This window comes from Bufo gargarizans, chromosome 3 (assembly GCF_014858855.1).
Source record: "Bufo gargarizans isolate SCDJY-AF-19 chromosome 3, ASM1485885v1, whole genome shotgun sequence".
NCBI classification, from domain to species: domain Eukaryota; kingdom Metazoa; phylum Chordata; class Amphibia; order Anura; family Bufonidae; genus Bufo; species Bufo gargarizans.
In genome coordinates this window covers 129,947,733-129,964,921 of record NC_058082.1, presented here as the reverse complement: position 1 = coordinate 129,964,921, position 17,189 = coordinate 129,947,733, and the positions used below count along the sequence as shown (strand labels likewise).

Below are 17,189 nucleotides of genomic sequence, written 5' to 3'. Positions count from 1 at the left end.
TATCAACAATTGGGATTAAGGATAAATGAACCCCCGATTTATACAACCATAAATATCCCAATAGAGAGACTATATTAAATAATTAAAGTGCACGGCGGCACTAATAACCAGCACGTCCTACCAGTACCAAGGGACGGTCATCAGATCCTTCGACGATAACTAGAGTCGTATCGCACCCATCTGAGGATGATGTCCAATCAACGTAAAGATGGCAGTGATGCTCAGCTATGTAGGGTCCCTATTTATGCCCTGTGGCTAGCTAACCGCTTAACCCTGATACTAGGAAATATGTAGCCGCCTGACCACAGGGCTCTCGTCCTGATAAGGACGACCCCGTCCGGAACCTATCCCTCAGTAATAAAAATCTATATGTCCCTATATGTACACGAAACACTCCCTACACGCATGTTTCACTGCCAGGGCAAAAGCAGTTCATCAGGGGAGATGGAAAAGTATTAGATAAACTATCAATCCCATAAAGCAAGTTAAGGATTATAAGTCTGCTGGTGAAGAGGGGTGCCAAGGTGGTGGGACACCCCAGGGGCAACCTCAAAATTGGGAGGTAAAGGAGGTGCAGGGTAAAGATAAATATCCCTGCACATGGGACGCCAACTAAACTGGCACTCCCACCTCATTTAAATACCTTGCTCTGTCTGCCGCCACCTGTGATACCATTAACCAATGAGCGCAAGCACCTGCCTGCACATCAGCACGGCACGCGCGCTCATCACAGATCCAAAGCGAGGCATGAAGCGCAAGGAATTGCCAAAAGAAACTGAGCACTCCCACGCATGCGCTATCTCGCACTAAATATCGCGAGATCGCGTCTGCCGGCCAGAACGACCATAACAATAGAGGTAATCGCCGATACCTATTACTCCTATGTACTCACAGGTGGCAAAACAATAGGACATCATACCGCCACCGGAGCACGTCGGCCCACAATCAGACAATTTGCTATAATCAAAAAGAAAACTGGGTAATGGCCTAACAACAAAAACATTGACCATTGGCACTAACTAATAGGCATTATAGTGGTCTCCCTACAAGAAGTAAAAGTTTAGTGGCATAGTGAATAAATTGGATTCATTAGACTATAGATGATAGTAGATACCAGACAAAAGGTAGAGGACCATCATTAATGTAGGGGAAAGACCATCATTATTGTAGGGGAAAGATATAACCCCTAGTTAATTTGGTACAGTAACAAAGTCATAGGCATTGAGAAACAGTTCATAAGTATTGAGGGGAAAGAGGGACGAACCTTTCCGTTAGAGGAACAGACACCGGGGTAATTGCTTGTTTACAAAAAACAACTAAAGTTTAGCTGTTCATTAAGCCCTGTCGGGGTGACCGTCCGTAGGAGAAAAATCCAATGTGCCTCACGCTTTAATAAAATTTTATCCCAGTCCCCCCCCCCCACGTTTAGGGGGACTAACAGTTTCAATGCCCATGGCTCTGATAACCCTAGGGTCTCCCTGATTCAAGTCGCAAAAATGTTGCGTCTATCCCAAAATATAGTCAAAAATACTACAGATCATCCTGCAAAAAATTGACCTCATACAAATATGAAAGTTGTAGGTGTTACAATATGGTGACACAACATTTTTTTTATTTTTTAGTGTTTTTTTTATTTATTTATAGAAAATTATAGTAAAAACCAAAACAAATTTAGTATCTCCATAATCATAGATTATAGACTATACTGATTAGTTAAAATGTCATTATTGAGTGAATACCATAAAAATCCAACCCTAAAAACATTGATGCATCATGTTTTTGCCCCCCAGTTTTATTAAAAGTTATACAATACAGTAGAGGAACCCCAAAATGGTGGCATTAAATAATACATCTCATCCTACATAAAACAAGCCCTCATATTGCTATGTAGACAGAAAAATACAAATATTTAAAAAATAAAATATGAAAAATGATAAAAATTGCTGGAGCCTTAAATACATAACTAGGCTGTGTTAAATAAACTAGCAACATCTTGTTTATTTTTGAATAAAGATGTTATCTCCAACATCAAGTTGCACTTTAAAGCTGGATAACATGCCTCTGCAAGGACCTGGCCGTCAATGCAGGGAAGCAACCAGACCGCTACCTTGTGAGATTGTTCCAATGTAGTTGGCAGCGGACCCACAGGGGTCACGGGCCTTGGTGCAAACAACAGAGGCTCATCATGCAGAAAACTTGCCTTCAGCTTTTATTCAAGGGTATTTACATCCAAATCAGGTGAACGGTGTAGGAATTACAACAGTTTGCACATGTGCCTCCCACTTGTTAAGGGACCAAAAGTAATGGGACATTTGGCTTCTCACCTGTTCCATGGCCAGGTGTGTGTTTTTCCCTTATTATCCCAATTACAATGAGCAGATAAAAGGTCCAGAGTTCATTTCAAGCGTGCTATTTGCATTTGGAATCTGTTGCTGTCAACTCTCAAGATGAGATCCAAAGAGCTGTCAGGGTGTTTTCTTCACCAGGGAAAAACATATTCGGTCATCCACCAGAGTTGTTTTCCGTGGTCTTACCAGTCTTTTGCTGTTGCTGAGCTCACCGATGCGTTCCTTCTTTTTAAGAATGTTCCAAACAGTTGTTTTGGCCACACCTAATGTTTTTGCTATCTCTCTGATGGGTTTGTTTTGTTTTTTTAAGCCTAATGATGGCTTGCTTCTCTGATAGTGACAGCTCTTTGGATCTCATCTTGAGAGTTGACAGCCACAGATTCCAAATGCAAATAACATGCTTGAAATTAACTCTGGACCTTTTATCTGCTCATTGTAATTGGGATAATAAGGGAATAACACACACCTAGCCATGGAACAGGTGAGAAGCCAAATGTCCCATTACTTTTGGTCCCTTAACAAGTGGGAGCCACATGTGCAAACTGTTGTAATTCCTACACCGTTCACCTGATTTGGATGTAAATACCCTTGAATAAAAGCTGAAAGCCTGCAGTTAAAGCACATCTTGTTTGTTTTTATTTCAAATCCATTGTGGTGGTGTATAGAGCCAAATATATTAGAATTGTGTCGATGTCCCAATATTTATGGACCTTACTGTAGATGAGGCAGACAGACTAGATACTTGGCAGGAACACAGACAAGGCAGACGGAGAGGGTTAACTTAAACACAGACAAAACTGAAACTGCAAGTGCTGGAACACACAGACAGGACAGGTACAAACTGGAGCACAGACAGGCACAGACACAGGATAAACGCAGGTAAATCACAATAGCACAAGACTATCAGGACACCTCTGCTAGTCACCAGGGAAGTGGAACAATGTCACGGCGGACAAGCACTCAGACACACAGAAAACCCAACAACCAGGCTCTGAGCGAGAAGCAGGGGAAGGGTCACCTCCTAGTTAATCCCTGACCTCTCTCCCTGCACTGCTCAGCCCACAGGCAGACCTTGGTGGTAGGAATGCTGTGTCCTCATGCCTGGGCTAATACACCCTAAATTCCCTGAGATGGTGAAAAGGGGAAATAGGAGCAGCCTGCTCGCACAGAACCTGGATGGGAGAGAAGATACCAACACAACTAAAACAGCAAAAAACAAGAACAGAAACCACACTTATCTTATCAGAGCTGGAACAGAAAACCTACCTTCCTTCCTTGCTTGCTTCCTAGGCCAGACTGATTTCTATAACCCGCTCAGAGCACTGGAATTGAGAGCCATTTAAACTAATGACCCCACCCAGTGCACCTGATGGGAGGCGGATCCAGCACGACTCCAAAACAAACACTACACACGTGCTGCTATTTTGGCCGACCTCATCCCTCAGTGTCCTGTGAGCTGAGCATAGGGAGAGATGTGGAAAGCACTCATGCGCTAGGGACAGTTTTGCTGAAAATGATTAATATAAGAATATTGGAGAGGGAGAGTGCTGGGAAACTTATTCTGCTTCAGTTTTATTTATTTATTCCTCCATTTACTTATTCCTACATCAGCCGTAAAACACAGATATGTAATTCAATACCAATAAGATGGACACCTTTATTATTCCACTTCCAGCGTGCCAACCAATACCATCCAGTTTGCACCCCTTAGGGGGGCACCAGACCTTAAAGATAACCATCCTCATCTTTTGCTTCTTCCAAATCATACTTCAAAGTCTCAATCTCTTACAAAAGTCAAGAAGATGCAGAGAGAGGAGTTGGATGTTCTTGATGAAATATTCTTATTGATATTAGATGATGTGAAAAAGGAGGAAAAGCAGATGGCAGAAGAAGGGCTCCCACCTGTAGGGCAGGAGAGCGCTGGGGTTGGAGAAATGGGTACATTACCTGTTTAAAGCTGCTTAAAGGTGCAGCGTGGCAATTAACCATGAAGACTGACTAGTCACTGCGGTCTTCATTATTAAATAAAAAGCAGCTGTGGGCTGATTAGCTTTGCGGTTCTTCACCACATCATGGCTGCAACCCAACCGCAGCACAGCTGCTCCATGTGGCCATACCCTAAGGCAGAGTGGTCTGGGTATACATGATTTATAGCAATTCATGACGAATAATTCATAACAAATCTAATCACTTGTCTAACTTTGGCAAAGGTGCAAAATCCAATTTTTTTAAACTTTGCTCATATCTACTTAGGTTTAACTGGAGCCACAGTCACCACTTTAGCAGGAATGATGGTATATTGTGGCTTCTTCTCCTGGACAATGAGATCCAGAGATCTTGATGGTGCATTGGCTGTAATGCTTTTTGTTCTTCTTCCTAAAGAAAAATGTGGCTCCAGCCAGGGGAGACAATTCACAAATGGGTCCAGGGATCAGATCACATGGACAAAGCATCAACACCATGGCAATAATCGACAGGCTGCTCTGAAGTTGGATACTTAACATGAAAATCTGGTCCCCAGTGAAGAATCTGACTAGAACTCCAATCCACATCCACATCCTAATGACTTTGGGAGCATAAGTAGAGAAATCTGTGAGTGGAATGCACCCACTTGTAGATCCAAGGGCACGGTGGAAAACTGTATGGACTCAAACAGGGTCCTTCCAACAAGGGATGCCACCACTACAGTTCTCTCAAGGCATCAAACTGGTAAAAGGTATGTGGCCTGATGCAAGAAGCTACCTGCCAAACCAAAATCAAAGAAGGCAGTCACAATAAACCATGTAACACCACACAACAATGTCACAGGTAAGGACAATCATGGAGATTGTCTCTTCTACCAATCCTAAGTTCTGGGGCCTCCCAGCTTTCTGAGGAACAGCTGTGAGTTACTATGTTACTATGAGTGAAATGAACCTCTCTATCGCAGTACAGAAATTTGTACATCTGTGGTTATATTTGGATTCATTTATTCATCTGCATAGGTTCTGTTGCAGTAGCTGGTGATGAAGAAGAAGATGGATATAGTGGTTCCTGAGAAATCGGTACTAGTTGAAGTGGTCTTTTCTTCGGGAATTTGCGAAGATTTAAAATATAGTGCTATATATTCGTATTCCCGAATATTCTAGATTTTTTTCATCAGTAACCTCCCTTTATGCTTGTGGGCCAATGAGAAGGCTGCAATATCTTTGTCTGAGCTTAGCAACATCCCTAGCAACCAACAGGAAAGTTGCCTACCCCTTACTATATAAGAACCTCCCCAGTAGCGATTTTCTGTAATTTTATGGAGTTCTGAGAGAGGCAGCAGTGTCATTGCTGTGCTCTGTGCTTTGCTATGTAATTATATTAGATAGTTAGTTAGCTTATATATATAATACAGATAGTTAGTGGGACTCAGTGTAGGTTAGATCGTAATATAGTTCTGCTGTCCATACATACATGCTACAGACATAGTGCTGTGATGTCACAAGTTCACAACAATACTTAGTGCACCAATCAGTAATATGTAGTCAGACCTGCTAAAATGTAAAGTTGCATGTAATACGCAAAAATATGAGCATCATTAATTGCCGATTTGCGCAATCGCAAATATATTTTAGCACTCTATCTGCATATAAAGCTATTGTAATGTTCTGCCGTGCCAATCATTTTCTCCAGTCTCAGGAAACTTCTAGCAGCTTGAAAAATTTAGCAACAGTGACCCACGCCTGTATTGTGCATGCATTACGAGCATATTACATTGCCGATTTTCGCAATCAAGAAAGTATTTGTGAACTCTCAAATTCGCAAATATATGATGAATATTCACGAAATATTGCAAATTCAAAAATTGCCCCTGTTGCTCATCATTAATTCCTAATAAATTCTCCAGTAAGAGTCCAAGAAAAGTTGTAGGTTACTTGTAATTGGACCACTCTTCTCACATATAGATTTTTCCCATGCCTGGGCCTCTCTGACTAGATGAGAAATGATAAAGTCTACTTTAGCTTGATCAGTTAGAAATTGGTGCGGCAATAACTCAAAATGATGAGTGCAATGATTTAAAAAAACACTGCAGTACTTTGTGACACCATCATAACATAGGGGCAGAAACAACTGGGGACAGTTAAGTCAAGGTGAATTTCTGGCAGGATCATTTGGGTTGGGCTAGCAGTGTCCATGGCCTGAGCTTAATGTTACGGATCAGAGAGTATGGACCCACTGTACCAACTAACCAGATTGGCTTTGGGCTAAACCCTAAGGACCCTATTCCAGTGCTCCCCTAGTATTAACCCTTTAACCCCAGTACAGGGATCTGGTCTTTGCTGCAAGAAAGCAACTGCACTGCTACCTTCCTACCTTAAATAGTCCCAATGTAGTTGGCAGCTGGCCCACAGGGGTCAGGGATTCTGGTGCACCAGAAGCTCAGGAAAATGAACCACAAATGCCAGAAAATGCACCAAAAACACAGGAAAACTGCAGGTATAGTCGGAACAGTGACTAAGACCTGAATGCAGGTTTCTGATATCCATACAGAACACTTGAAGTGCAGATAGTGGGAGACACAGGATAAACAGGAAGGCAGTGTAATAGTGAAGATACAGACAAGGCAGACAGACTGGATACTTGGCAGGGGCACTGATGGAGAGGATTAACTTAAACACAGAGAACTGAAACTGGAAGTGCTGGAACACACAGGCAGAGCAGTTGCATTGTGGAGCACAGACAGGCACAAACACAGCAAAAACACAGGTAAACTGCAATAGCACAGGACTAGCAGAACGTCTTTGCCAGTCACCCTAAATACAGAAGCATGTAGGTAGCTATATGGTGAGTAGCATAGGTATCGTGCCCGCAGAGGAGAGTAATGCAGCAGTGGACATAAACCGCAGACTTAACAACAATCATAGATGAGATTATGTGGCGGGCCTCTGGTTGCTCCGATCCTGATGGTCTTGACCCCCTTACTCTCTGGTGACCCTGATGTTATACCAACACAACGTTTGATTGTTACATCACTGCCAACACCACTTACTGTAAGACACCACTGTGGCCAGTGATTGACATGTGAGGTCACATGTCATATCAATGCATCACTGCTGGAGCTAGTATTAGTGTTGCTTTTGTTCTTGCCAAATATAGCAGTGCATGCTGGAGGGGGGGGGGGGGGGGTGTTCCATGCAGCTCTAGCACATGGTTCTCTCAGAATAGGTGTAATTTCCAGGCTAGCATTTCCCCATAAAATGCCACATAGTGGAGTAGCATTTATTGGTCATGGATAATGACATAAGACAATGCTTAACTGCGTAGGTATGCCACCTAGTGTTGATCACGAATATTTGAATTTCGAATTTTTATTGCGAACATAGGTACTTTGAAAATTCGCGAATATTTCGAATATAGTGATATATATTCGTAATTTCTAATATTGATTTTTTTTTTTTTATCAGTACATATGATCCCTCCCTGCTTCTAGCTTGTGGGCGAATGAGAAGGCTGAAGTATATTTGACTTTAGGAGTAGTGTTGTTTGCGAATTTTCGTAATGCGAATTTTGTAATGCAAATTTTTATTACAAATTTTTTAACTTACAACTATTAGACAAAGAAGATTATAGCACTATATTAGTTAAATTGCTCTATATTCGTTTATTTTTTCGAATATTCGCTATATTGCTATACTTAGTTTTTTCAAATATTCGTAATATTCTAAAACAAGAATATATAGCAATATAGCGAATATAAAAAAAAATATAGAGCAATTTAGCTAATATAGTGCTACAATCTTCTTTGTCTAATAGTTGTAATTTCTTTCTCATCTGAAGTTCAGATTGGAAAAAAATTACAACTATAAAAAAATGATTATAGCACTATATTAGCTAAATTGCTCTATATTATTATTTTTTTTCCGAATATTCGCTATATTGCTATATATTCTTGTTTTAGAATATTACGAATATTCGAAAAAACAAATTTATAGCAATATAGCGAATATTCTAAAAAAACGAATATAGTGCTATAATATAATATAGTGTTATAATCTTTTTTTATAGTTGTCATTTTTTTCAAATCTGAACTTCAGATGAGAAATAAATGACAACTATTGGATAAAGAAGATTAAAGCACTATATTAGCTAAATTCCTCTATATTCTTTTTTTTCTCGAATATTCGCTATATTGCTATATTCTTGTTTTAGAATATTACGAATATTCGAAAAAACAAAGTTATAGCAATATAGCGAATATTTGAAAAAAATATAAAACTAATATAGAGCAATTTAGCTAATATAGTGCTATAATCTTCTTTGTCTAATAGTTGTAAGTTGAAAATTAGCAATAAAAATTAGCATTGCAAAAATTCGCCATTACGAAAATTTGCATATTACGCGACCATTACCTTGCTGATTTTTCGAGTAAGAAAATCATAGAATATAACGAATATTTGAATTTGCAAATATTCGACGAATATTCTACAAAATATTCGCAAAATATCGCAAATTCGAATATGACCCCTGCCGCTCATCACTATCGCCACCATCTTACAGTGATCCGGTACCATGCTTATTGAGCACTCTGCCTGATCATTATCTTCAGGCAGCACACTCAACACTATTGCCTCAATGAGTTTCTGGTCAGGGGGACAAGAGCAAGAATTAATATTGTCCAGCTCTTGTCTTCACACTGAAACGTGGGGATGGTGATGGAGAAAGAAAATAGAAATGGAGAAAGGGAGGGGATCAGGATTGTAGCATTTCCTGCATATTGAAGTACTAGCTGACTAACCAGACATGACACAGTAGATCTCAGGTATGAGGTTCGAAAAGCAGCTGTCTCCAAGAAAAGCCAATGAGTTGACACTTCCGTGAATAAAATATAACCAATGTTTGGAATAAGATATATAAATTGCATGATATTAAGTACATTTTAAGGACAAAGGTTACAGCATTAGCTGCAAGATTGAACAGTGTAAACAATTCTTAAAATTGAATTCTTAAAAATCATGTCTATATTAGATCACTTTTCATACCTTATAGTGGGATCCCACCTTCTATTGGCCTAGGTTCAGAGCTGCTATAAAGACACAAACACTAATTTAATTCAACAGGAATGCTGTGCAGAATAAGAATAGTAAGTTACAAATATTAGCAGCAGGACTCCCTACAGCCTGTTAGAAAGAAGGAGATGGTGGACACATGGAAACCCCCTTTAAGCGAATGTGTTTTTTAGTGTGGATTCTTTGAGGATAAAACGATAGGAATCTGTTAATTACACCTATTTTATCACACTGTTTAGCACCATATGAGAATCCATATTACTAAAAGTAACAATGGTAGTATTTTCCTTTTTCTGTTGTCACGTCCATAATTATTCTGTTTCATCTCTCACCAGCTGGTTTTACTACAGTTATTCTGTAAGTCTGGCTTCAACTTTCAAGGCTGTGGAAAATTGTGAAAAAGAAATGTTTATAGAACCAGTACTTGAGTAAAAGGCGGCTAAATAATTTACCACCATTCCACTTTCATGCACTCACATTGTGTATTTTTACATTTCCATAGGCATTTGTGCAAATTATTAATGAAAATGTATTTTAATATTGATTGCATTTAGTGGTCTACATTTGTAGACAACTCCTAGGGGCTCTTGAAATTAATTTAAGATTAATTAAAACCTAACTCCACCTAAACTACAGATTTGACTGCAATTGACCCCAAACTCTCACCCTGTGAGGAATAGAGAAATCTCAGACCTAAATAATTGTTGCCAATTGTATCCTTGTACCAAACAGCTGATTTACATGTTTTCTGCCACAGAATGACTTGAAAGGTAGTAGGTGGTCAGTAGTGATCAGGGGCGGATTAAGTGCCTCATAGGCCCGGGGCTGTTTCCCAAACTTGGGCCCCTTTTCTCTATTTATCAATGACCCCCCCAATTCGGTGTTCTGCCCCATATTTATAGTAAATATTTAAAGATAACTACACAACATGAAATTATTTGCAAACTTCGAACCTTTATTGAAGTTTTTATAACAATGGTAAATGGTCCTTCAAATAATATATTAAATGTTTTTTAGTTTTTTTTATTACAGGGAAAGATTTATCCAAACTAAATTAAAAGGAAAAGTGACTTGGTTACTTATAGCAAACAATCAGATTCCACCTTTCATTTCCCAAATGAGATCTGAAAAATGAAAGGTGGGATCTGATTGGTTGCTCGGGACAACCAAGTCAGTTTTCTGTACAACCAGTTTGGAAAATGTACAATAGTGCCATACTGTATACAATAGTGTCAGAGGACATACACTCTTACAGACCACATACATTTATAACATCCCCCATAATCATGTTCAAAAAATGAACAATCTAGAATCCGAAAATATTACAAAAAATATTACAAAATCATATGTGCACTCTCCACCCAGTAACTGCCTCCAAGATTAGCGCAAGTAAATGTGCCTTGTGTAGAATGAGACCCCAGTATAAGGCTTTGTCTCACTTCAGTAAGTGGCATTTATCATGTAGAGAAAGTTAATACAAGGCACTTACTAATGTATTGTGATTGTCCATATTGCCTCCTTTGCTGGATGCATTTTTCCATCACATTATAACACTGCTCATTTTCATGCTTATTATGACCACCCTGCAATCCATCAAATCCATCAGTAGTGGTAATGCTAGCACACTATAGGAAAGATTGTGCACTCATGTGGTCTCGGCCACCAGTGAGTCTGGAACTTTCTCCTATAGTGTGCAAGCACGACCACCGCTGCTGGATTATAGGGTGGTCGTACCTATGGAAACTAGCAGTGTATAATGTGATGGAAAAATGAATCAAGCCAGGAAAGGAGACAATATGGATAATCACTATACATTAGTAAGTGGCTCATGTTAACATCGTCTACGAGATAAATGCCATTAGCTGAAGTGAAAACCGCTTAAGTATAGAAAAAGCAGAGGGTTATACATGTATAAGTTACAAGTTTGGATGAATATTTAACCAAAAAATGTATAAAGCTCCTTTTGCTATATAAAAGTTATGTTTACAGTTGAGGACGAGTTGAAGAAAGCAAAGTTTTATTCCATATCTGTTGATATTTTATATCAATCCTTCATACAGCAGATTTGAACTTACTACTAACTGGTGGCAGGTTATTTTTTTTTTTAATGTATTATTCTGCACTATATAGGCCAAAAAAAATAGTACGGAGTGCTTCTTTAACTGGTTATTAAAGGGCTGATTTTAACAAAGGCTCTGGATTTGGTTTTCTTATTTACATATGCTCCATATATAAATATATTTAACTTCTCACCTTTGAAATGAATAGCTTGTGATTCTCTTGTAGGACTGCCTGCCCTCGTCTTGTCTTGTAGGCTTCTGTGAGACGTATTTCGGAGGCGATAATGATATCTGTAGAATAAATATAACATATTCTAGCTGCATGCTAACATTCTTAAAGGGGTTGGACACTTTCTGTCTACTGTTGATCAATGTGTTTGTGAGATCATTATATAGCACTTACTAATATAGTCCTTGTTGAAATTCTGCACCATTTTTTATATTTTATCAAGTATGCTTCCTTATTTCCATAGAGATCATGTCCATAAAATAGCAGCTGATGGTCCTGTGACCAGGGAAATCGCCTCCATTTGATGGCTCATCCATTCAAACACACTGCACCTGTACTAAACTCCAAACAGAACAAGTACAGATGGCAGAAGCAGTGTCTTTGAATAGAGGAGACATCACATCGAGGTGATTTGCCTGGTCACATGACCCTCCATCAGCGGCCATCTTATGGACAGGATCTCTGTGTGGACAGCACAAGAGACTTTGTAAACGGGCGCATACCTTATGAAATATAGAAAATGGTGCAGAATTTCACCAAGGACTATTAGTAAGTGTCATATCATCTCAGAAACACATTGGTCAACAATTACCAGAAAGTGGCCAACCCCTTTAAAGGGAATTTCTCACCAGCGACCTGCCTACCAAACAGTTTGCATAGACACAGCTTCTTACCGTCGAAATGAATGGCTTGTGATCCTCTTGTAGGACTGCCTGCCGTTGTCTTGTAGGACTGCCTGCTCTTGTGTTCTTTGCTTCTGTGAGATGCTGGATTTCACAGGAGGTAATGATAGTGGAATAAGCAGATCTGTAGAATAAATATAACATGATGGTGGATTAGTAATCTCTATATTTGAGGAGGAACCACTCTGGAGCTTTGGCTCGGTTTTGACTGAAATGGCGACTGCTGGCCAATGTCTCTGTGCCACTGCTCTTTCTCTCTCCTCACGGGTGCCCAGTAATGTTGAGCGAACTTCTGTTTTCAAGCTCGGTATATAAGGTATGAGTTATCTAAGAATTCCGTTATGGATTCTGCAAACAGGAACCATAACTTAGGGTCCGTGGTAGCGGAATATCCATAACGGAATTCTTAGATAACCCAAACTTTATACGTCGAACTTGAAAACAGAAGTTCGCTCATCCCTAGTGCCCAGCCCAGCACACCAAGTGTTTGAACATCAAAATGGTGGATTCCTATTGATCCTTCTCCTCACACGTGCCCAGACCAGCACACAAAGTGTTTGAACATCAAAATGGTAGATTCCTATTGATCCTTCTCCTCACACGTGCCCAGACCAGCACACCAAGTGTTTGAACATCAAAATGGTGGATTATTAATCCCTGTATCATACAGGGATTAATAATTCATCATTTTGATGGTCAAAAACTTGGTGTGCTGGGCTAGGCACCTGTAAAGAGAAGGATCAATTGTAACCCACCATTTTAATATCAAACACTTGGTCCAATCCATAATTTTTATAGTCAAACACACTTTGTGATGGGCAGTGGCACCTGTGGTGAAAAAAGAGGCAGAGCAGAGGCCAGACAGCAGCAGCCATTTCAGTCAGATTAGAGGCAGAGCCAAAGCTGCAGAGTGGCTGTAGCCTGTAATCTGACTAAAATGGCCACTGCTGCTCTGCCTCTCACTCACAGACACAGGCAGCCCACAGTCCCACTGCCCTGCTGCCCAGGCCATCACCATTCATTAAAATTTACTAGCTTTGGCTGCTGCTGCGCTTGCCCACTGGAATGCTGGAAGTTAACTCCGACGAAGCAGGTCCTCCTTGCTGCTTTCTCTCAGACAGTGGTGGCACTGAGAAGACTGGGGGCGGGAACATCGGTGGTGGGAATAAAGCACTGCAGCGTGCCTTCTGTGACGGAGGAGGCGGAGCTATAGTAAGTGACTGACTGAGTCACGTGCCCCCCTCCTCTCCTCAGCACTCTGTCTTCCGCCGAATCCGTCCTGCTTCATTTTTACAGCCTTCGGCGCTGACGGGGGCGGGGTCAAGCAAGCCGGCCGGCTGTTACTGTCTGCACTGCAGCAGGCAGCAGCTGGCTGTGCGTCGCTACTGCAGATACATTTTAGTAAGTTGGAGTCTGGTGGTGGATGGCAAATTGGCGATGGGCCCTTCACTCACCCTGGGCCCAAGACTGCCGACCCAAACGCCCCAATTATAATCCGCCACTGGTAGTGATTAGAATTCTCTCTTTAAAGACATATTTGGGATGACCCTACAGACAGCACCACCGATGTCTCTTTTCAGGACCTTTGTGAGTATGACTTGTATTGTTGAATGGAAGACTAATAATGCAATGCAATGAAACCTAACTGCTGATGTCCATAAAAAAGGAATTAATAAAATCTTAATAAATAAATAAAATATAATAATTAATACTTTTGGATATAAAATACTGTATCACCAAACATTGTCATCCCATAGGCAACTCACCAGTCATCAATGTGTTTTACACTTTAGTATGCCATATTATTAGGTTTCCACCAGCTAGATACCGATGACCTGTACTCTGGATAGTGAAAGTAAGCTGCAGAGTGCCGAAAACAGCTTACAGACCACCACCATTCTGATATTTGCATATGAGGTATATTACATTATTCCTGTTGATGATTTACATTGCATAAGGTGACTTGTGCGCAACCAATTGGAAACCCATTTCCGGATGCTCCTGGCACAGTGTTTTTGCTGATGAACTATGTAGTAAGAAATACAACAAAGAATAGATGATTTTAGGCTTTCAGTCTTCTTACTGTGAGTTTGTCCATCTTACAGCCAACTTTACTCCTAGATGTTTCTACTTTGCAATAATAGCACTTGTCGGAATAATGCTTATTATTACAGAAACCACTTAGCTGTGTATAAGGGATCTTTTCACATTGTTAATAAAGTTTAGTGTTAAAACCATACAGAGAAGACAGGGAGAACACAAGGAGAGGTGCTCTTGTAACCAGACTGACAGATAGGGGTGTAGCTATAGGCTCATGGGCCCTGGTGTAAGAGCTTAGCTTTGGGACAGGGGCAGGGGAGCACATAGCCTTCCTGCTACCTGAGGCAAAAATTGAAATCCCCCTTCCCCCATGCAAAATTCTTGACCTAACCCCTTCCCTACAGCCAGAAGTGTAACTTGAAGATTCTGGGCCCCAGCCCAAAATCTATGACAGAGCCCTCCCATCATGCACTTTCTATAATACCAGTGACTTCTTATACAGCACAAGGATCTTTGGGCCCCCTCAGGCTCCTGGGCCTGGTAGTGACTGCTACCTCTACACACCTTAGGGCTCTTTCACACCTGCGTTATAGTCTTCCGGCATAGAGTTCCGTAGTCGGGGCTCTATGCCGGAAGAATACTGATCAGGATTTTCCTAATGCATTCTGAATGGATAGTCCGTCCTTCAGGATGCATCAGGATGTCTTCCGTTCCGGAACGGAACGTTTTTTGGCCGCAGCAAATAGCGCAGCATGCTGCGCTTTTTGCTCCGGCCAAAAATCCGGAACACTTGCCGCAAGGCCGGATCCGGAATGAATGCCCATTGAAAGGCATTGATCCGGATCCGGCCTTAAGCTAAACGTCGTTTCGGCGCATTGCCGGATGCGACGTTTAGCTTTTTCTCAATGGTTACCATGGCTGCCGGGACGCTAAAGTCCTGGCAGCCATGGTAAAGTGTAGCGGGGAGCGGGGAGCAGCATACTTACCATCCGTGCGGCTCCCGGGGCGCTCCAGAGTGACGTCAGGGCGCCCCAGGCGCATGGATCACGTGATCGCATGGACACGTCATCCATGCGCATGGGGCGCTCTGACGTAATTCTGGAGCGCCCCGGGAGCCGCACGGATGGTAAGTATGCTGCTCCCCCGCTCCCCACTACTACTATGGCAACCAGGACTTTAATAGCGTCCTGGGTGCCATAGTAACACTGAAATCATTTTGAAGACGGATCCGTCTTCAAATGCTTTCAGTACACTTGCGTTTTTCCGGATCCGGCGTGTAATTCCGGCAAGTGGAGTACACGCCGGATCCGGACAACGCAAGTGTGAAAGAGGCCTTATAGCTACACCCCTACTGACAGACATGCGTACAGAGGTGTTATCCTGGGGCAAATAATTTCTACTCTTGAATAAAGCTGGTAAATGGCTGGACAGGGGCCTGAATTATCTACTGCTAACAATTAAGATGGTCATACACATGAAATTGTTGTCAGCCAAAATCTTATTCAGCTATCTTTCCTAATCCTTCCATACATATGCATGCTTGGCTGAGCATGCATATATAGTGAACTGGGAGAGGGCAGAAAGCTTCAGTGGCTTATTTCCCCAGTAACAAAAAGATCAGGCAATTGAATCCAACCTGTCCGATCCTTATCTCCTCTGACATCACCATTGGGGGACTGTCAGTGGCCTCATAGACATTAGATGGTTTGCTGAACCCAGCAAAATCAAAAGGTTTGCTTGATACACATTTAATGATGAGCTTTACAGTTGTCTGGGACATATTCATCTGATTAATTTCACAAACTGATTGTGGCATCCTATGGCATTGACACATTTAAAGTCACTGGGGGAGATTGACCAAGTTCTCTGAGCCAGAAAGGGTGGCACCAAAGAATCACCAATCTTTCTACAAGTGTAATTTTGTGGGAAAAAATTCCAACATATTACCCTTTTACGCCACACACTCCACTTTTCTATGAGTGGTGGTCTCCTTATGCTGCTGCCACATCACCACTCTGTGTTTTCCTCATACTGCTGCCACCTCAACACTATGTCACTAAACCACTCTGTGGCCTACTCATGCTGCTGCCACTTCGCCACTCTGTGGTCTCCTCATGCTGCTGCCACATCACCACTATTTCACTGGGCCACTGTGTGGTCTCCTCATGCTGCTGCCACATCACTACTATGCGGTCTCCTCATGTTGCTGCCACCTCAACACTATGTCACTGGGCCACTCGGGGGTCTCCTCATGCTGCTGCCACCTCACCACTATGTTATTGGGCCACTCTGTGGACTTCTCATGCTCCCCCTCTCCACTTCAAGACTGGGCCGCTATTTTGCCTTTTTGTCCTGGTTGACATCATAATTTATTTAAATTATCATGGGGAGAAAAACAGAACTGGATCGCACATCCACAGTGCTATGCTTTGATCTAGACTCGCTTTTCAGCGCCATTTTAAAGTGTACAGCCCCCCATACTGCATGCTGTACCAGAGGCATTAGTGTACATTTTGATCAAAAGGCATAAGCCCACTCACCACGCCAAGGTCGCCTCTTTGAGTGGGGCCTACTCTGACAAAAAGGTGCAGCACAATGCTGTGATAAAGCGGCACTGCGCTAGTAGGCGGCGGGACCCAGGAGTCAAACAGCAATCCTGCTGTCCGACAATGCCACCCATGGCACTGGGTCCCACCAACCCACCAGAACAGCTCCACAAAAACAAAGTGGGCTGTGGTGAGTGGGCTTATGCCTTTTGATCAAAATGTACACTAATGCCTCTGGTATAGCATGCAGTA

General features: G+C 41.6%; 1 long non-coding RNA gene across 1 annotated transcript; it reads right to left on the bottom strand.

The window, feature by feature from the left end:
* Nucleotides 1-11,648: 11,648 nt before the first annotated feature.
* LOC122931923 lies at nt 11,649-13,475 on the bottom strand. Its single transcript, XR_006388252.1, has 3 exons — nt 13,384-13,475; nt 12,343-12,475; nt 11,649-11,730 (listed from the first exon to the last, which is right to left on the bottom strand). It is a non-coding gene; the product is annotated as an uncharacterized LOC122931923 (long non-coding RNA).
* Nucleotides 13,476-17,189: the final 3,714 nt, after the last annotated feature.